The sequence below is a fragment of the Xenopus tropicalis genome, chromosome 3 (assembly GCF_000004195.4).
Source record: "Xenopus tropicalis strain Nigerian chromosome 3, UCB_Xtro_10.0, whole genome shotgun sequence".
In the NCBI taxonomy this organism is placed as follows: Eukaryota; Metazoa; Chordata; class Amphibia; order Anura; family Pipidae; genus Xenopus; species Xenopus tropicalis.
This window is the reverse complement of record NC_030679.2, coordinates 146,262,580-146,280,793: the sequence shown is the minus strand read 5'-3', so window position 1 is coordinate 146,280,793 and position 18,214 is coordinate 146,262,580. Positions and strand designations below refer to the sequence as shown.

General features: G+C 40.2%; 2 non-coding genes across 2 annotated transcripts; both read left to right on the top strand.

Annotated features, from left to right (window-relative positions):
- The first annotated feature begins 17,304 nt into the window (after positions 1 to 17,304).
- Positions 17,305 to 17,374, top strand: mir427-3 (microRNA mir-427-3). The gene has a single exon (NR_107231.1). It is a non-coding gene; the product is annotated as a microRNA mir-427-3 (primary transcript).
- Positions 17,375 to 17,730: 356 nt separating this feature from the next.
- mir427-1 (microRNA mir-427-1) lies at positions 17,731 to 17,800 on the top strand. The gene has a single exon (NR_107229.1). It is a non-coding gene; the product is annotated as a microRNA mir-427-1 (primary transcript).
- Positions 17,801 to 18,214: the final 414 nt, after the last annotated feature.

Sequence of the window (18,214 nt, the reverse complement as noted above, 5' to 3'; positions counted from 1 at the left end):
TGCACCCAGAAGAAGGCTCTCCCTTGTGCTTCAGTGATGGTGAGAAAGTCATTTCTCTTTTGGGTGTTCTATTTACCAGAAATACATTAAGGGTTAAAGGGCTCTGGAAAACAAACAAGGGTTAATGCCTTTCTACTGGCTTGATAATGTTAAAGATTTTTCTTGCAAAACCAATTTTACATTACCCAAAACTAGGCCCTCTCTTGTGTTTTAATGATGGTAAGAAAGTGCTTTTTGTTTTGGGCATTGTATGTTTTGGACACTCCAACTTACTTTTTTCAGGCAAAATCACCTATTTCTTCAGAAGTGCTGCAGACTGACCAATTTGAGATCACCCAAAACTGAGCCCTCTCTTGTGTTGTCTTGATGGTCAGAAAGTGCTTCCTGTTTTGGGTGTTATCGATTGGAAAGTTCAACCCTTGACATTTGCAGAAAAGGGATTCAAGATCTTTTTTAAACTGATTATGAAGCACCCAAAACGGGGCTCTCTCTTGTGCATGAATTATGGTGAGAAAGTACTTTCTGTTTTGGGCGTTGTGGACATCAGATATACAACATGGTATTGAAGCTGCATGAAGGAGGCAAGGTAGCATTCCATCTGTTTTGTTAATGGTAACAAAGTGCTTTTTGATTTAGCCATTGGGTCATTTTTTTTTTTTTTGATGGCTCCATCTGGATCTCCATTCTGGAGATAGAGTTAAGAAAAAAGCCCCAGTGTCTACAGAATGAAAAGAAAAAGTCACTATTTGTCCAATTGGATATCACCCAAAACTAAGCCCTCTCTTGTGTTCCCTTTATGGTCAGAAAGTGCTTCCTGTTTTGGGCGTTATCGATTGGAAAATTCAACTTTTGACGGTCGCAGATTCAAGATCTTTTTCAGAACAAATAAGTAGCACTCAAAACGGGGCTCTCTCTTGTGTATGAATTATGGTGAGAAAGTGCTTTCTGTTTTGGGCATTGTGGACATCAGATATACAGCATGGAATTGAATATTGGGAGATAGCTCTAGGAAAAGACCAGGAGGCCCACCACCTGTTTGACACATTACAGGCAGTTTTCTTCTTGCAAAGCCATTTTACATCACCCAAAACAAAGCCCTGTCTTGTGCTGCTTAATGGTAAGAAAGTGCTTTTGTTTTGGGCATTGTATTTATTGGAAATTCTACAAGCCTGGAAATGAAATTTTATTTTAAGGTACCTTTCACTTTCTTTCTATCTAAAGTCATTACTTGTGTGAAACCAAAGAGTTTTCTTTGATTGCCAGTTTCTTCCCTGGACATCTCCATTGTTATTCACTTAATAGTCTGTCCCTCACCACACCCAGACTGATGGGCGCAAAACAATAGTGACTTAATGATATGCATGCCACTTGGCAGTTGATTGGCTAATGGCCTTCTAGAGTCTACAGATATAAAGGCCAGCTAGTGGGAAAGCAAACCAAAGTCTCCAGCAGAAGACGCTCAGTGACCTCTGCTAGATGTTGCACGTGTGTTCCAACATTACTTTAAGGGGTTTGGAGTCAAAGCTTCCAGGGCCTGGCAAAAAAAGTCCTCCGCAGAATTAAAAGACTCCTGGTGAAACAAGGAATCAAGATTTCTTCATCCTGATTTAGTTGCACCCAGAAGAAGGCTCTCCCTTGTGCTTCAGTGATGGTGAGAAAGTCATTTCTCTTTTGGGTGTTCTATTTACCAGAAATACATTAAGGGTGAAAGAGCTCTGGAAAACAAACAAGGGTGAATGCCTTTCTACTGGCTTGATAATGTTAAAGATTTTTCTTGCAAAACCAATTTTACATTACCCAAAACTAGGCCCTCTCTTGTGTTTTAATGATGGTAAGAAAGTGCTTTTTGTTTTGGGCATTGTATGTTTTGGACACTCCAACTTACTTTTTTGAGGCAAAATCACCTATTTCTTCAGAAGTGCTGCAGACTGACCAATTTGAGATCACCCAAAACTGAGCCCTCTCTTGTGTTGTCTTGATGGTCAGAAAGTGCTTCCTGTTTTGGGTGTTATCGATTGGAAAGTTCAACCCTTGACATTTGCAGAAAAGGGATTCAAGATCTTTTTTAAACTGATTATGAAGCACCCAAAACGGGGCTCTCTCTTGTGCATGAATTATGGTGAGAAAGTGCTTTCTGTTTTGGGCGTTGTGGACATCAGATATACAACATGGTATTGAAGCTGCATGAAGGAGGCAAGGTAGCATTCCACCTGTTTTGTTAATGGTAACAAAGTGCTTTTTGATTTAGCCATTGGGTCATTTTTTTTTTTTTTTGATGGCTCCATCTGGATCTCCATTCTGGAGATAGAGTTAAGAAAAAAGCCCCAGTGTCTACAGAATGAAAAGGAAAAGTCGCTATTTGTCCAATTTGATATCACCCAAAACTAAGCCCTCTCTTGTGTTCCCTTGATGGTCAGAAAGTGCTTCCTGTTTTGGGCGTTATCGATTGGAAAATTCAACTTTTGACGGTCGCAGATTCAAGATCTTTTTCAGAACGATTAAGTAGCACCCAAAACGGGGCTCTCTCTTGTGTATGAATTATGGTGAGAAAGTGCTTTCTGTTTTGGGCGTTGTGGACATCAGATATACAACATGGTATTGAAGCTGCATGAAGGAGGCAAGGTAGCATTCCACCTGCTTTGTTAATGGTAACAAAGTGCTTTTTGATTTAGCCATTGGGTCATTTTTTTTTTTTTTTTGATGGCTCCATCTGGATCTCCATTCTGGAGATAGAGTTAAGAAAAAAGCCCCAGTGTCTACAGAATGAAAAGGAAAAGTCACTATTTGTCCAATTTGATATCACCCAAAACAAAGCCCTCTCTTGTGTTTTAATGATGGTCAGAAAGTGCTTCCTGTTTTGGGCGTTATCGATTGGAAAATTCAACTTTTGACGGTCGCAGATTCAAGATCTTTTTCAGAACGATTAAGTAGCACCCAAAACGGGGCTCTCTCTTGTGTATGAATTATGGTGAGAAAGTGCTTTCTGTTTTGGGCGTTGTGGACATCAGATATACAGCATGGAATTGAATATTGGGAGATAGCTCTAGGAAAAGACCAGGAGGCCCACCACCTGTTTGACACATTACAGGCAGTTTTCTTCTTGCAAAGCCATTTTACATCACCCAAAACAAAGCCCTGTCTTGTGCTGCTTAATGGTAAGAAAGTGCTTTTGTTTTGGGCATTGTATTTATTGGAAATTCTACAAGCCTGGAAATGAAATTTTATTTTAAGGTACCTTTCACTTTCTTTCTATCTAAAGTCATTACTTGTGTGAAACCAAAGAGTTTTCTTTGATTGCCAGTTTCTTCCCTGGACATCTCCATTGTTATTCACTTAATAGTCTGTCCCTCACCACACCCAGACTGATGGGCGCAAAACAATAGTGACTTAATGATATGCATGCCACTTGGCAGTTGATTGGCTAATGGCCTTCTAGAGTCTACAGATATAAAGGCCAGCTAGTGGGAAAGCAAACCAAAGTCTCCAGCAGAAGACGCTCAGTGACCTCTGCTAGATGTTGCACGTGTGTTCCAACATTACTTTAATGGGTTTGGAGTCAAAGCTTCAGGGCCTGGAAAAAAAAGTCCTCTGCAGAATTAAAAGACTCCTGCTGAAACAAGGAATCAAGATTTCTTCATCCTGATTTAGTTGCACCCAGAAGAAGGCTCTCCCTTGTGCTTCAGTGATGGTGAGAAAGTCATTTCTCTTTTGGGTGTTCTATTTACCAGAAATACATTAAGGGTTAAAGGGCTCTGGAAAACAAACAAGGGTTAATGCCTTTCTACTGGCTTGATAATGTTAAAGATTTTTCTTGCAAAACCAATTTTACATTACCCAAAACTAGGCCCTCTCTTGTGTTTTAATGATGGTAAGAAAGTGCTTTTTGTTTTGGGCATTGTATGTTTTGGACACTCCAACTTACTTTTTTCAGGCAAAATCACCTATTTCTTCAGAAGTGCTGCAGACTGACCAATTTGAGATCACCCAAAACTGAGCCCTCTCTTGTGTTGTCTTGATGGTCAGAAAGTGCTTCCTGTTTTGGGTGTTATCGATTGGAAAGTTCAACCCTTGACATTTGCAGAAAAGGGATTCAAGATCTTTTTTAAACTGATTATGAAGCACCCAAAACGGGGCTCTCTCTTGTGCATGAATTATGGTGAGAAAGTGCTTTCTGTTTTGGGCGTTGTGGACATCAGATATACAACATGGTATTGAAGCTGCATGAAGGAGGCAAGGTAGCATTCCACCTGTTTTGTTAATGGTAACAAAGTGCTTTTTGATTTAGCCATTGGGTCATTTTTTTTTTTTTTTTGATGGACAGGCAGGAATTGAATATTGGGAGATAGCTCTAGGAAAAGACCAGGAGGCCCACCACCTGTTTGACACATTACAGGCAGTTTTCTTCTTGCAAAGCCATTTTACATCACCCAAAACAAAGCCCTGTCTTGTGCTGCTTAATGGTAAGAAAGTGCTTTTGTTTTGGGCATTGTATTTATTGGAAATTCTACAAGCCTGGAAATGAAATTTTATTTTAAGGTACCTTTCACTTTCTTTCTATCTAAAGTCATTACTTGTGTGAAACCAAAGAGTTTTCTTTGATTGCCAGTTTCTTCCCTGGACATCTCCATTGTTATTCACTTAATAGTCTGTCCCTCACCACACCCAGACTGATGGGCGCAAAACAATAGTGACTTAATGATATGCATGCCACTTGGCAGTTGATTGGCTAATGGCCTTCTAGAGTCTACAGATATAAAGGCCAGCTAGTGGGAAAGCAAACCAAAGTCTCCAGCAGAAGACGCTCAGTGACCTCTGCTAGATGTTGCACGTGTGTTCCAACATTACTTTAACGGGTTTGGAGTCAAAGCTTCCAGGGCCTGGCAAAAAAAGTCCTCCGCAGAATTAAAAGACTCCTGCTGAAACAAGGAATCAAGATTTCTTCATCCTGATTTAGTTGCACCCAGAAGAAGGCTCTCCCTTGTGCTTCAGTGATGGTGAGAAAGTCATTTCTCTTTTGGGTGTTCTATTTACCAGAAATACATTAAGGGTTAAAGGGCTCTGGAAAACAAACAAGGGTGAATGCCTTTCTACTGGCTTGATAATGTTAAAGATTTTCTTGCAAAACCAATTTTACATTACCCAAAACTAGGCCCTCTCTTGTGTTTTAATGATGGTAAGAAAGTGCTTTTTGTTTTGGGCATTGTATGTTTTGGACACTCCAACTTACTTTTTTCAGGCAAAATCACCTATTTCTTCAGAAGTGCTGCAGACTGACCAATTTGAGATCACCCAAAACTGAGCCCTCTCTTGTGTTGTCTTGATGGTCAGAAAGTGCTTCCTGTTTTGGGTGTTATCGATTGGAAAGTTCAACCCTTGACATTTGCAGAAAAGGGATTCAAGATCTTTTTTAAACTGATTATGAAGCACCCAAAACGGGGCTCTCTCTTGTGCATGAATTATGGTGAGAAAGTGCTTTCTGTTTTGGGCGTTGTGGACATCAGATATACAACATGGTATTGAAGCTGCATGAAGGAGGCAAGGTAGCATTCCACCTGTTTTGTTAATGGTAACAAAGTGCTTTTTGATTTAGCCATTGGGTCATTTTTTATTTTTTTTTGATGGCTCCATCTGGATCTCCATTCTGGAGATAGAGTTAAGAAAAAAGCCCCAGTGTCTACAGAATGAAAAGGAAAAGTCACTATTTGTCCAATTTGATATCACCCAAAACTAAGCCCTCTCTTGTGTTCCCTTGATGGTCAGAAAGTGCTTCCTGTTTTGGGCGTTATCGATTGGAAAATTCAACTTTTGACGGTCGCAGATTCAAGATCTTTTTCAGAACGATTAAGTAGCACCCAAAACGGGGCTCTCTCTTGTGTATGAATTATGGTGAGAAAGTGCTTTCTGTTTTGGGCGTTGTGGACATCAGATATACAGCATGGAATTGAATATTGGGAGATAGCTCTAGGAAAAGACCAGGAGGCCCACCACCTGTTTGACACATTACAGGCAGTTTTCTTCTTGCAAAGCCATTTTACATCACCCAAAACAAAGCCCTGTCTTGTGCTGCTTAATGGTAAGAAAGTGCTTTTGTTTTGGGCATTGTATTTATTGGAAATTCTACAAGCCTGGAAATGAAATTTTATTTTAAGGTACCTTTCACTTTCTTTCTATCTAAAGTCATTACTTGTGTGAAACCAAAGAGTTTTCTTTGATTGCCAGTTTCTTCCCTGGACATCTCCATTGTTATTCACTTAATAGTCTGTCCCTCACCACACCCAGACTGATGGGCGCAAAACAATAGTGACTTAATGATATGCATGCCACTTGGCAGTTGATTGGCTAATGGCCTTCTAGAGTCTACAGATATAAAGGCCAGCTAGTGGGAAAGCAAACCAAAGTCTCCAGCAGAAGACGCTCAGTGACCTCTGCTAGATGTTGCACGTGTGTTCCAACATTACTTTAAGGGGTTTGGAGTCAAAGCTTCCAGGGCCTGGCAAAAAAAGTCCTCTGCAGAATTAAAAGACTCCTTGTGAAACAAGGAATCAAACTTCATCCTGATTTAGTTGCACCCAGAAGAAGGCTCTCCCTTGTGCTTCAGTGATGGTGAGAAAGTCATTTCTCTTTTGGGTGTTCTATTTACCAGAAATACATTAAGGGTTAAAGGGCTCTGGAAAACAAACAAGGGTGAATGCCTTTCTACTGGCTTGATAATGTTAAAGATTTTTCTTGCAAAACCAATTACCAATTACCAAACATTACCCAAAACTAGGCCCTCTCTTGTGTTTTAATGATGGTAAGAAAGTGCTTTTTGTTTTGGGCATTGTATGTTTTGGACACTCCAACTTACTTTTTTCAGGCAAAATCACCTATTTCTTCAGAAGTGCTGCAGACTGACCAATTTGAGATCACCCAAAACTGAGCCCTCTCTTGTGTTGTCTTGATGGTCAGAAAGTGCTTCCTGTTTTGGGTGTTATCGATTGGAAAGTTCAACCCTTGACATTTGCAGAAAAGGGATTCAAGATCTTTTTTAAACTGATTATGAAGCACCCAAAACGGGGCTCTCTCTTGTGCATGAATTATGGTGAGAAAGTGCTTTCTGTTTTGGGCGTTGTGGACATCAGATATACAACATGGTATTGAAGCTGCATGAAGGAGGCAAGGTAGCATTCCACCTGTTTTGTTAATGGTAACAAAGTGCTTTTTGATTTAGCCATTGGGTCATTTTTTTTTTTTTGATGGCTCCATCTGGATCTCCATTCTGGAGATAGAGTTAAGAAAAAAGCCCCAGTGTCTACAGAATGAAAAGGAAAAGTCACTATTTGTCCAATTTGATATCACCCAAAACTAAGCCCTCTCTTGTGTTGTCTTGATGGTCAGAAAGTGCTTCCTGTTTTGGGCGTTATCGATTGGAAAATTCAACTTTTGACGGTCGCAAGGATTCAAGATCTTTTTCAGAACGATTAAGAAGCACCCAAACGGGGCTCTTCTCTTGTGCATGAATTATGGTGAGAAAGTGCTTTCTGTTTTGGGCGTTGTGGACATCAGATATACAACATGGTATTGAAGCTGCATGAAGGAGGCAAGGTAGCATTCCACCTGTTTATGGTAACAAAGTGCTTTTTGATTTAGCCATTGGGTCATTTTTTTTTTTTTTTATGGCTCCATCTGGATCTCCATTCTGGAGATGGAGTTAAGAAAAAAGCCCCAGTGTCTACAGAATGAAAAGGAAAGGTCACTATTTGTCCAATTTGATATCACCCAAAACTAAGCCCTCTCTTGTGTTCCCTTGATGGTCAGAAAGTGCTTCCTGTTTTGGGCGTTAACGATTGGAAAATTCAACTTTTGACGGTCGCAGATTGAAGATCTTTTTCAGAACGATTAAGTAGCACCCAAAACGGGGCTCTCTCTTGTGTATGAAATATGGTGAGAAAGTGCTTTCTGTTTTGGGCGTTGTGGACATCAGATATACAGCATGGAATTGAATATTGGGAGATAGCTCTAGGAAAAGACCAGGAGGCCCACCACCTGTTTGACACATTACAGGCAGTTTTCTTCTTGCAAAGCCATTTTACATCACCCAAAACAAAGCCCTGTCTTGTGCTGCTTAATGGTAAGAAAGTGCTTTTGTTTTGGGCATTGTATTTATTGGAAATTCTACAAGCCTGGAAATGAAATTTTATTTTAAGGTACCTTTCACTTTCTTTCTATCTAAAGTCATTACTTGTGTGAAACCAAAGAGTTTTCTTCCCTGGACATCTCCATTGTTATTCACTTAATAGTCTGTCCCTCACCACACCCAGACTGATGGGCGCAAAACAATAGTGACTTAATGATATGCATGCCACTTGGCAGTTGATTGGCTAATGGCCTTCTAGAGTCTACAGATATAAAGGCCAGCTAGTGGGAAAGCAAACCAAAGTCTCCAGCAGAAGACGCTCAGTGACCTCTGCTAGATGTTGCACGTGTGTTCCAACATTACTTTAATGGGTTTGGAGTCAAAGCTTCCAGGGCCTGGCAAAAAAAGTCCTCCGCAGAATTAAAAGACTCCTGGTGAAACAAGGAATCAAGATTTCTTCATCCTGATTTAGTTGCACCCAGAAGAAGGCTCTCCCTTGTGCTTCAGTGATGGTGAGAAAGTCATTTCTCTTTTGGGTGTTCTATTTACCAGAAATACATTAAGGGTTAAAGGGCTCTGGAAAACAAACAAGGGTGAATGCCTTTCTACTGGCTTGATAATGTTAAAGATTTTTCTTGCAAAACCAATTTTACATTACCCAAAACTAGGCCCTCTCTTGTGTTTTAATGATGGTAAGAAAGTGCTTTTTGTTTTGGGCATTGTATGTTTTGGACACTCCAACTTACTTTTTTTAGGCAAAATCACCTATTTCTTCAGAAGTGCTGCAGACTGACCAATTTGAGATCACCCAAAACTGAGCCCTCTCTTGTGTTGTCTTGATGGTCAGAAAGTGCTTCCTGTTTTGGGTGTTATCGATTGGAAAGTTCAACCCTTGACATTTGCAGAAAAGGGATTCAAGATCTTTTTTAAACTGATTATGAAGCACCCAAAACGGGGCTCTCTCTTGTGCATGAATTATGGTGAGAAAGTGCTTTCTGTTTTGGGCGTTGTGGACATCAGATATACAACATGGTATTGAAGCTGCATGAAGGAGGCAAGGTAGCATTCCACCTGTTTTGTTAATGGTAACAAAGTGCTTTTTGATTTAGCCATTGGGTCATTTTTTTTTTTTTTTTGATGGCTCCATCTGGATCTCCATTCTGGAGATAGAGTTAAGAAAAAAGCCCCAGTGTCTACAGAATGAAAAGGAAAAGTCACTATTTGTCCAATTTGATATCACCCAAAACTAAGCCCTCTCTTGTGTTCCCTTGATGGTCAGAAAGTGCTTCCTGTTTTGGGCGTTATCGATTGGAAAATTCAACTTTTGACGGTCGCAGATTCAAGATCTTTTTCAGAACGATTAAGTAGCACCCAAAACGGGGCTCTCTCTTGTGTATGAATTATGGTGAGAAAGTGCTTTCTGTTTTGGGCGTTGTGGACATCAGATATACAGCATGGAATTGAATATTGGGAGATAGCTCTAGGAAAAGACCAGGAGGCCCACCACCTGTTTGACACATTACAGGCAGTTTTCTTCTTGCAAAGCCATTTTACATCACCCAAAACAAAGCCCTGTCTTGTGCTGCTTAATGGTAAGAAAGTGCTTTTGTTTTGGGCATTGTATTTATTGGAAATTCTACAAGCCTGGAAATGAAATTTTATTTTAAGGTACCTTTCACTTTCTTTCTATCTAAAGTCATTACTTGTGTGAAACCAAAGAGTTTTCTTTGATTGCCAGTTTCTTCCCTGGACATCTCCATTGTTATTCACTTAATAGTCTGTCCCTCACCACACCCAGACTGATGGGCGCAAAACAATAGTGACTTAATGATATGCATGCCACTTGGCAGTTGATTGGCTAATGGCCTTCTAGAGTCTACAGATATAAAGGCCAGCTAGTGGGAAAGCAAACCAAAGTCTCCAGCAGAAGACGCTCAGTGACCTCTGCTAGATGTTGCACGTGTGTTCCAACATTACTTTAATGGGTTTGGAGTCAAAGCTTCCAGGGCCTGGCAAAAAAAGTCCTCCGCAGAATTAAAAGACTCCTGGTGAAACAAGGAATCAAGATTTCTTCATCCTGATTTAGTTGCACCCAGAAGAAGGCTCTCCCTTGTGCTTCAGTGATGGTGAGAAAGTCATTTCTCTTTTGGGTGTTCTATTTACCAGAAATACATTAAGGGTGAAAGAGCTCTGGAAAACAAACAAGGGTGAATGCCTTTCTACTGGCTTGATAATGTTAAAGATTTTTCTTGCAAAGCCAATTTTACATTACCCAAAACTAGGCCCTCTCTTGTGTTTTAATGATGGTAAGAAAGTGCTTTTTGTTTTGGGCATTGTATGTTTTGGACACTCCAACTTACTTTTTTGAGGCAAAATCACCTATTTCTTCAGAAGTGCTGCAGACTGACCAATTTGAGATCACCCAAAACTGAGCCCTCTCTTGTGTTGTCTTGATGGTCAGAAAGTGCTTCCTGTTTTGGGTGTTATCGATTGGAAAGTTCAACCCTTGACATTTGCAGAAAAGGGATTCAAGATCTTTTTTAAACTGATTATGAAGCACCCAAAACGGGGCTCTCTCTTGTGCATGAATTATGGTGAGAAAGTGCTTTCTGTTTTGGGCGTTGTGGACATCAGATATACAACATGGTATTGAAGCTGCATGAAGGAGGCAGGTAGCATTCCACCTGTTTTGTTAATGGTAACAAAGTGCTTTTTGATTTAGCCATTGGGTCATTTTTTTTTTTTTTTTTGATGGCTCCATCTGGATCTCCATTCTGGAGATAGAGTTAAGAAAAAAGCCCCAGTGTCTACAGAATGAAAAGGAAAAGTCACTATTTGTCCAATTTGATATCACCCAAAACTAAGCCCTCTCTTGTGTTCCCTTGATGGTCAGAAAGTGCTTCCTGTTTTGGGCGTTATCGATTGGAAAATTCAACTTTTGACGGTCGCAGATTCAAGATCTTTTTCAGAACGATTAAGTAGCACCCAAAACGGGGCTCTCTCTTGTGTATGAATTATGGTGAGAAAGTGCTTTCTGTTTTGGGCGTTGTGGACATCAGATATACAGCATGGAATTGAATATTGGGAGATAGCTCTAGGAAAAGACCAGGAGGCCCACCACCTGTTTGACACATTACAGGCAGTTTTCTTCTTGCAAAGCCATTTTACATCACCCAAAACAAAGCCCTGTCTTGTGCTGCTTAATGGTAAGAAAGTGCTTTTGTTTTGGGCATTGTATTTATTGGAAATTCTACAAGCCTGGAAATGAAATTTTATTTTAAGGTACCTTTCACTTTCTTTCTATCTAAAGTCATTACTTGTGTGAAACCAAAGAGTTTTCTTTGATTGCCAGTTTCTTCCCTGGACATCTCCATTGTTATTCACTTAATAGTCTGTCCCTCACCACACCCAGACTGATGGGCGCAAAACAATAGTGACTTAATGATATGCATGCCACTTGGCAGTTGATTGGCTAATGGCCTTCTAGAGTCTACAGATATAAAGGCCAGCTAGTGGGAAAGCAAACCAAAGTCTCCAGCAGAAGACGCTCAGTGACCTCTGCTAGATGTTGCACGTGTGTTCCAATATAACTTTAATGGGTTTGGAGTCAAAGCTTCCAGGGCCTGGCAAAAAAAGTCCTCCGCAGAATTAAAAGACTCCTGGTGAAACAAGGAATCAAGATTTCTTCATCCTGATTTAGTTGCACCCAGAAGAAGGCTCTCCCTTGTGCTTCAGTGATGGTGAGAAAGTCATTTCTCTTTTGGGTGTTCTATTTACCAGAAATACATTAAGGGTGAAAGAGAAAGTGCTTTTTGTTTTGGGCATTGTATGTTTTGGACACTCCAACTTACTTTTTTGAGGCAAAATCACCTATTTCTTCAGAAGTGCTGCAGACTGACCAATTTGAGATCACCCAAAACTGAGCCCTCTCTTGTGTTGTCTTGATGGTCAGAAAGTGCTTCCTGTTTTGGGTGTTATCGATTGGAAAGTTCAACCCTTGACATTTGCAGAAAAGGGATTCAAGATCTTTTTTAAACTGATTATGAAGCACCCAAAATCGGGCTCTCTCTTGTGCATGAATTATGGTGAGAAAGTGCTTTCTGTTTTGGGCGTTGTGAACATCAGATATACAACATGGTATTGAAGCTGCATGAAGGAGGCAAGGTAGCATTCCACCTGTTTTGTTAATGGTAACAAAGTGCTTTTTGATTTAGCCATTGGGTCATTTTTTTTTATTTTTTTTGATGGCTCCATCTGGATCTCCATTCTGGAGATAGAGTTAAGAAAAAAGCCCCAGTGTCTACAGAATGAAAAGGAAAAGTCACTATTTGTCCAATTTGATATCACCCAAAACTAAGCCCTCTCTTGTGTTCCCTTGATGGTCAGAAAGTGCTTCCTGTTTTGGGCGTTATCGATTGGAAAATTCAACTTTTGACGGTCGCAGATTCAAGATCTTTTTCAGAACGATTAAGTAGCACCCAAAACGGGGCTCTCTCTTGTGTATGAATTATGGTGAGAAAGTGCTTTCTGTTTTGGGCGTTGTGGACATCAGATATACAGCATGGAATTGAATATTGGGAGATAGCTCTAGGAAAAGACCAGGAGGCCCACCACCTGTTTGACACATTACAGGCAGTTTTCTTCTTGCAAAGCCATTTTACATCACCCAAAACAAAGCCCTGTCTTGTGCTGCTTAATGGTAAGAAAGTGCTTTTGTTTTGGGCATTGTATTTATTGGAACTTCTACAAGCCTGGAAATGAAATTTTATTTTAAGGTACCATTCACTTTCTTTCTATCTAAAGTCATTACTTGTGTGAAACCAAAGAGTTTTCTTTGATTGCCAGTTTCTTCCCTGGACATCTCCATTGTTATTCACTTAATAGTCTGTCCCTCACCACACCCAGACTGATGGGCGCAAAACAATAGTGACTTAATGATATGCATGCCACTTGGCAGTTGATTGGCTAATGGCCTTCTAGAGTCTACAGATATAAAGGCCAGCTAGTGGGAAAGCAAACCAAAGTCTCCAGCAGAAGACGCTCAGTGACCTCTGCTAGATGTTGCACGTGTGTTCCAACATTACTTTAATGGGTTTGGAGTCAAAGCTTCCAGGGCCTGGCAAAAAAAGTCATCCGCAGAATTAAAAGACTCCTGGTGAAACAAGGAATCAAGATTTCTTCATCCTGATTTAGTTGCACCCAGAAGAAGGCTCTCCCTTGTGCTTCAGTGATGGTGAGAAAGTCATTTCTCTTTTGGGTGTTCTATTTACCAGAAATACATTAAAGGTGAAAGAGCTCTGGAAAACAAACAAGGGTGAATGCCTTTCTACTGGCTTGATAATGTTAAAGATTTTTCTTGCAAAGCCAATTTTACATTACCCAAAACTAGGCCCTCTCTTGTTTTTTAATGATGGTAAGAAAGTGCTTTTTGTTTTGGGCATTGTATGTTTTGGACACTCCAACTTTTTTTGAGGCAAAATCACCTATTTCTTCAGAAGTGCTGCAGACTGACCAATTTGAGATCACCCAAACGATCTAGTGCGTAACACCACAGGGTTTAGAACTGTATCCAAAAGGATAGTCAGTGGCTGAAAAACAGATAACATCCCAGCAACAATTGGTCTTCCTGGAGGTTTCATAAGGTCTTGGTGAATCTTAGGGAGAATATAAAAGGCAGGTATAATCGGGTTGTCAACCTGTAAAAATTTTCTCAACCGACTACTGATCACTCCTTCACCCTCATAGGTCTTTAATGACCTATCTATATTACCTTTCAACTCACATGTGGGATCACCACCCGATAGTGTGCAACAGCTTCCTGTCTGTAGTATTCCAAATCCATCACAACAATTGCACCTCCTTTATCAGCAGGTTTTATAATGATGGAATCATCAGTCCGCAAAGTTTGTAATGCAAATTTCTCCTCGACCATTTCTCCTTCGACCTCGACCATTTCTCCTCGACCATTTCTCCTTCGACCATTTTAATTTGTTGATGTCCCTCTCGACTGCCTGTATAAATGTTTCAACACAATGATTGGTATTTGGAGGGAAAAACTTACTTTTAGGTCTGCATCTGGTGACATCATACCAGGATACACACTGTGCGTCATCCTCCTCCTCATCCGACCGTATGTTGCCATCGGATGTATCCTGTGTAAAATGGGCTTTCAGTCACAATAACCTGAAAAATTTCTTTAATTCGACATAGAAAACAAGTTTATCACCATTATTTGTAAAAAAGTGCTTTTTGATTTAGCCATTGGGTCATTTTTTTTTTTTTTGATGGCTCCATCTGGATCTCCATTCTGGAGATAGAGTTAAGAAAAAAAGCCCCAGTGTCTACAGAATGAAAAGGAAAAGTCACTATTTGTCCAATTTGATATCACCCAAAACTAAGCCCTCTCTTGTGTTCCCTTGATGGTCAGAAAGTGCTTCCTGTTTTGGGCGTTATCGATTGGAAAATTCAACTTTTGACGGTCGCAGATTCAAGATCTTTTTCAGAACGATTAAGTAGCACCCAAAACGGGGCTCTCTCTTGTGTATGAATTATGGTGAGAAAGTGCTTTCTGTTTTGGGCGTTGTGGACATCAGATATACAGCATGGAATTGAATATTGGGAGATAGCTCTAGGAAAAGACCAGGAGGCCCACCACCTGTTTGACACATTACAGGCAGTTTTCTTCTTGCAAAGCCATTTTACATCACCCAAAACAAAGCCCTGTCTTGTGCTGCTTAATGGTAAGAAAGTGCTTTTGTTTTGGGCATTGTATTTATTGGAAATTCTACAAGCCTGGAAATGAAATTTTATTTTAAGGTACCTTTCACTTTCTTTCTATCTAAAGTCATTACTTGTTTGAAACCAAAGAGTTTTCTTTGATTGCCAGTTTCTTCCCTGGACATCTCCATTGTTATTCACTTAATAGTCTGTCCCTCACCACACCCAGACTGATGGGCGCAAAACAATAGTGACTTAATGATATGCATGCCACTTGGCAGTTGATTGGCTAATGGCCTTCTAGAGTCTACAGATATAAAGGCCAGCTAGTGGGAAAGCAAACCAAAGTCTCCAGCAGAAGACGCTCAGTGACCTCTGCTAGATGTTGCACGTGTGTTCCAACATTACTTTAATGGGTTTGGAGTCAAAGCTTCCAGGGCCTGGCAAAAAAAGTCCTCCGCAGAATTAAAAGACTCCTGGTGAAACAAGGAATCAAGATTTCTTCATCCTGATTTAGTTGCACCCAGAAGAAGGCTCTCCCTTGTGCTTCAGTGATGGTGAGAAAGTCATTTCTCTTTTGGGTGTTCTATTTACCAGAAATACATTAAGGGTGAAAGAGAAAGTGCTTTTTGTTTTGGGCATTGTATGTTTTGGACACTCCAACTTACTTTTTTGAGGCAAAATCACCTATTTCTTCAGAAGTGCTGCAGACTGACCAATTTGAGATCACCCAAAACTGAGCCCTCTCTTGTGTTGTCTTGATGGTCAGAAAGTGCTTCCTGTTTTGGGTGTTATCGATTGGAAAGTTCAACCCTTGACATTTGCAGAAAAGGGATTCAAGATCTTTTTTAAACTGATTATGAAGCACCCAAAACGGGGCTCTCTCTTGTGCATGAATTATGGTGAGAAAGTGCTTTCTGTTTTGGGCGTTGTGGACATCAGATATACAACATGGTATTGAAGCTGCATGAAGGAGGCAAGGTAGCATTCCACCTGTTTTGTTAATGGTAACAAAGTGCTTTTTGATTTAGCCATTGGGTCATTTTTTTTTTTTTTTGATGGCTCCATCTGGATGTCCATTCTGGAGATAGAGTTAAGAAAAAAGCCCCAGTGTCTACAGAATGAAAAGGAAAAGTCACTATTTGTCCAATTTGATATCACCCAAAACTAAGCCTCTTGTGTTCCCTTGATGGTCAGAAAGTGCTTCCTGTTTTGGGCGTTATCGATTGGAAAATTCAACTTTTGACGGTCGCAGATTCAAGATCTTTTTCAGAACGATTAAGTAGCACCCAAAACGGGGCTCTCTCTTGTGTATGAATTATGGTGAGAAAGTGCTTTCTGTTTTGGGCGTTGTGGACATCAGATATACAGCATGGAATTGAATATTGGGAGATAGCTCTAGGAAAAGACCAGGAGGCCCACCACCTGTTTGACACATTACAGGCAGTTTTCTTCTTGCAAAGCCATTTTACATCACCCAAAACAAAGCCCTGTCTTGTGCTGCTTAATGGTAAGAAAGTGCTTTTGTTTTGGGCATTGTATTTATTGGAAATTCTACAAGCCTGGAAATAAAATTTTATTTTAAGGTACCTTTCACTTTCTTTCTATCTAAAGTCATTACTTGTGTGAAACCAAAGAGTTTTCTTTGATTGCCAGTTTCTTCCCTGGACATCTCCATTGTTATTCACTTAATAGTCTGTCCCTCACCACACCCAGACTGATGGGCGCAAAACAATAGTGACTTAATGATATGCATGCCACTTGGCAGTTGATTGGCTAATGGCCTTCTAGAGTCTACAGATATAAAGGCCAGCTAGTGGGAAAGCAAACCAAAGTCTCCAGCAGAAGATGCTCAGTGACCTCTGCTAGATGTTGCACGTGTGTTCCAACATTACTTTAATGGGTTTGAAGTCAAAGCTTCCAGGGCCTGGCAAAAAAAGTCCTCCTCAGAATTAAAAGACTCCTGGTGAAACAAGGAATCAAGATTTCTTCATCCTGATTTAGTTTCACCCAGAAGAAGGCTCTCCCTTGTGCTTCAGTGATGGTGAGAGTCATTTCTCTTTTGGGTGTTCTATTTACCAGAAATACATTAAGGGTGAAAGAGCTCTGGAAAACAAACAAGAGTGAATGCCTTTCTACTGGCTTGATAATGTTAAAGATTTTTCTTGCAAAGCCAATTTTACATTACCCAAAACTAGGCCCTCTCTTGTGTTTTAATGATGGTAAGAAAGTGCTTTTTGTTTTGGGCATTGTATGTTTTGGACACTCCAACTTACTTTTTTGAGGCAAAATCACCTATTTCTTCAGAAGTGCTGCAGACTGACCAATTTGAGATCACCCAAAACTGAGCCCTCTCTTGTGTTGTCTTGATGGTCAGAAAGTGCTTCCTGTTTTGGGTGTTATCGATTGGAAAGTTCAACCCTTGACATTTGCAGAGAAGGGATTCAAGATCTTTTTTAAACTGATTATGAAGCACCCAAAACGGGGCTCTCTCTTGTGCATGAATTATGGTGAGAAAGTGCTTTCTGTTTTGGGCGTTGTGGACATCAGATATACAACATGGTATTGAAGCTGCATGAAGGAGGCAGTGTAGCATTCCACCTGTTTTGTTAATGGTAACAAAGTGCTTTTTGATTTAGCCATTGGGTCATTTTTTTTTTTTTTTTTGTTGGCTCCATCTGGATCTCCATTCTGGAGATAGAGTTAAGAAAAAAGCCCCAGTGTCTACAGAATGAAAAGGAAAAGTCACTATTTGTCCAATTTGATATCACCCAAAACTAAGCCCTCTCTTGTGTTCCCTTGATGGTCAGAAAGTGCTTCCTGTTTTGGGCGTTATCGATTGGAAAATTCAACTTTTGACGGTCGCAGATTCAAGATCTTTTTCAGAACGATTAAGTAGCACCCAAAACGGGGCTCTCTCTTGTGTATGAATTATGGTGAGAAAGTGCTTTCTGTTTTGGGCGTTGTGGACATCAGATATACAGCATGGAATTGAATATTGGGAGATAGCTCTAGGAAAAGACCAGGAGGCCCACCACCTGTTTGACACATTACAGGCAGTTTTCTTCTTGCAAAGCCATTTTACATCACCCAAAACAAAGCCCTGTCTTGTGCTGCTTAATGGTAAGAAAGTGCTTTTGTTTTGGGCATTGTATTTATTGGAAATTCTACAAGCCTGGAAATGAAATTTTATTTTAAGGTACCTTTCACTTTCTTTCTATCTAAAGTCATTACTTGTGTGAAACCAAAGAGTTTTCTTTGATTGCCAGTTTCTTCCCTGGACATCTCCATTGTTATTCACTTAATAGTCTGTCCCTCACCACACCCAGACTGATGGGCGCAAAACAATAGTGACTTAATGATATGCATGCCACTTGGCAG